Source organism: Xyrauchen texanus, chromosome 31 (assembly GCF_025860055.1).
Source record: "Xyrauchen texanus isolate HMW12.3.18 chromosome 31, RBS_HiC_50CHRs, whole genome shotgun sequence".
Taxonomy (NCBI): Eukaryota; Metazoa; Chordata; class Actinopteri; order Cypriniformes; family Catostomidae; genus Xyrauchen; species Xyrauchen texanus.
Window position 1 is genome coordinate 26,312,757 of NC_068306.1, and position 3,598 is coordinate 26,316,354.

Here is a 3,598-nt window from a genome sequence, read left to right on the forward strand (position 1 = left end):
TCTCACTTTGTTGCCCTGTCCTGTGAGTTCTCTTTCTTGCTTTATTTTTTCCCATCTTCCTTTTTTATGTTTCTTTATAGTTTCTTTCATCACAATATTTCCACGGTTCCATTACTGATACTGTACTTCAAATGTAGCTCCATTGACAACTCTTTATCTTTCGCCAATTTCAAAAGAGGTAGTGAGACATTTTTCACGGCTTGCTGACAAATTACTGTGTACATATTATAAACAAAAAAATATAACATGAATCTATTTTTTGTACAATCCTGTTGAATTATAATAATGTTGCTTCTTTTCATTGGAGTTATCTTTACGTTACTCACGTAACCATGGTTCTCTGATAACAGGAGTGAGGTATCTCATTATGGGTAACTCCTCGGGTGTGGCCAATCCTGGAAGCACCAATAACACCCAGTCTGTCAGTTGACAGACCAATCACAGCAGTGATGAGGGAGTCCCACCTCGCTATATAAACCACTGTCATAGGTGCCTACTTCATTCTCCACATATCTCTTCTCCATGCAACTGCACCTCACTCTTGATATCAGAAAACCGGGATTACATGAGTAACCTAAAATTCTCTTTCTAACATTAGTTCGGTATCTCACTATGGGACATAGCCAACTCCCGTATTACAGATATACTGTCCGAAGAAGACTGTCAACTGACTTGTAGAGTGCAATGTACACCCACGTTGGGGGGGTGCTGCTTCACTGTGTTATTGTTCATTTGTGTGTGTATTTTTTTCTTTTCTTTTTACACATCAGCAGATTGACTGCCCACACCAAGGACTGAATGAGCCAATGCCGGCTCTGTGACATCCAGTCTATAAAATTGGACAAAAGTTTGAGGCGATGCCCAACTCGCAGCTGCACAAATTTCCTGGACTGAAAGGTCTTTAAACAGTGCCCAAGAGGTAGCCATGCCTCTGGTAGAATGAGCTCTCAAGTCCTCCAGAGGTCGCAGCCCCAGACTATTATAACTTCATATAACAGCCTCTACTACCCAATGAGCGCTGTCGTGATTTGGGACAAAATGCTTATTACTCTTTATAAATGCCTTTGTTATTTCCACGTACAAACGTAGAGTGCGAACTGGACACAAACAGTGAAGCCCATATCTGTGAAACCCACAGCCTCACCACCTGAGGGTGAAGTCTCCATTATCCAATAAGAGGATTCCCCCTGGACAGGAGATCCACACTGTATTTATAGCTCCTGGAACGTGCGTCGCCCATAATGAAAGTCCGCACCACTCCACACAATCAGCTTTTGTGCCAGGCTGTTTAGCCACTGAGAACGCGCTATCCCCATCTGTTTATGTATGTCACTGTTGTTGTGTTGTACAATCTGACTAGGACATTGTGGCCTTGAAGGAATTGTACAAAGTGCTTCAATGCTAGAAACACTGTCAGTAATTCTGCAGCGTTCTGTGGTGACGCGGGCCAAACCCCATTCACTATTCTGCCTTCGCACAACACGCCCTGACCTGTGAGTGACATGTCTGTCGTCACCACTTTCCTCAGAGAGAACACCCCCAAAGGGGTTCTCCCATGAATGAAAGCAGGGATTCTCCAGTGACGGAGAGCAAGCATCCCCTCTGACATCACTCTTTCTCTGAAATTTAAAAGACAGCAACGACACAAGTGCTGCGCTGCAATCCAATGCTGAAACTCTCTCGTTCACAGTAGTCCCAAAGGAATGACTGACACCATTGAGGCCATCAGACCCAATAGGCATAGACACAACCCCAATTATATTTTTTTCCCTTTCTGAAAAAGGGACAAACAACCGTGAATCAATCCTATGCGTTCCTCTGACAGAAACGCTCAATGCAGATCAGAGTTTAATCTGAGACCCAGATAAATTACTTCCTATGAGGGTATCAGTCAGCTCTTTGTCTTAATTATTTTGAATCCCAGATTCACTAAATGAGAATCTGCTTAAAGCTGCTTGTTGCCGTGACGGCGTGCACAGCGGTATATCGTCTAGATAAGCAGACACCCTGAGACCCGTTAACCCCAGCTGCGTTAGCGCTGCCTCCACACACTTTCTGAAGACTCTCGGTGGCAATAAAAGTCCAAAAGACACCATAAAGAGTTTGTAAGCTATTCCCTGATTCCAAAATCTTAGGAATTTTCTGTGTGACAGGTAGATGCCCACATGAAAATACGTGTCCTTCAGAATGACTTTCAGATTGTCTTTGGGACGAATAAACTGAGAGAGTGTTTTGAGAGTGAGCATTTTAAAATTGTACCTTCTGAGGTATTTGTTGAGGTTTCGCAAATCCAGAATGGGACGGAGACCTCCTCTCTTGGGGATGATGAAATACCTGGAGTAAAAGCCCTGACGGTTGTCCTCCAGCAGCACAATCCTTTTGCTCAGCATATTGGCCATTTCCTACTCTAAAATCACAGATGACTCCCCCTCTGCTGTTGAAATTAACACACAGTTGAACAGATGTGGTTTCACAGTGAATTGCAGCCGATAACTCTATAATAATTTTTTCATAGATAAAACCCTGGAATTAACTGCGCATGTGCGCCAACTTTCTCCGTGAACAGAGAGGGGGCCCGCTGAAGCTCTCGCACAATGATGATGCTGTGACACCATCTAACGGCGGAGCTGGGGTTTGCAGCTCTGAGTATTATTTTGTGATTTATTTTCACAAACTGCTGTGCCCTTAGCCCACTACCTTGATACACAGAGGAGATTGTTTTGTCATTCAAATGTTTTTGTGCAAACTTTCCTCCTCTCTCTTTTCTGACCCCGTGGGTGAAGAGGGTAGGGACAAACTGAGAGGCACTGGGGGAACTGGTGCCAACACTCCCATTAAATTGTTTAGTGGATGAACTCTGTAACACAAACTTATGGTTTGATTCTCCTTCCGAGTCCTCTTGGCTGGAGGGGCAAAAAAACAATCTAATTTCTCGAGGGAGGAGTGGAACAGTGATTCCGTGAGTGCTGTTCACCTACTCTGTGTCCCAAACCAGAACACTGGTTAGGTCACCTGTCTCTTGTTCCCCTGAGGGTTAGATGGACGAAGTTTGGCCACCGCATCACGAAAGAAGCCCTGCTTCTTGGCTGTGACTGTTTCAGCTGTGAATCTCCCTGCCCTGAAAATCTGTCTTCTCCCTCCCAGACAGGCCAGACAGACCGAGCCATATAGTCTGTGTGATATTGGTGTTTCCAGGATTGGCCACGACCGAGGCATTACCCATAGTAAGATACTGAATGAATGTTACAAAGAGAACCTTTTTCTTTTTAATGATTTGTCGATCCTCTGTAGAAAAGTTTTTATTTTGTATTTTTGTAAATCTGAGCAAAATAATCAAGTAAGACTTCCCAAATCCATGAACACATCACAACATCCAATTCTCAACATATTCTCCTTTAAATAATTTAGTGGATGGGGCTACATAATCTCCAAAGTTTTAACATTTTAACACGCTTACATGATTGTGATGACACAACAAAAATGTGCACAGCATGGCTTCATGAGAGGAGCGTATGAAAGATAAGATGCAGTGGAGCCAGCTGGTTGAATTTTACAAGAATATAATTTTACAGTCTTATCAGGACTACACTCTCCCGTA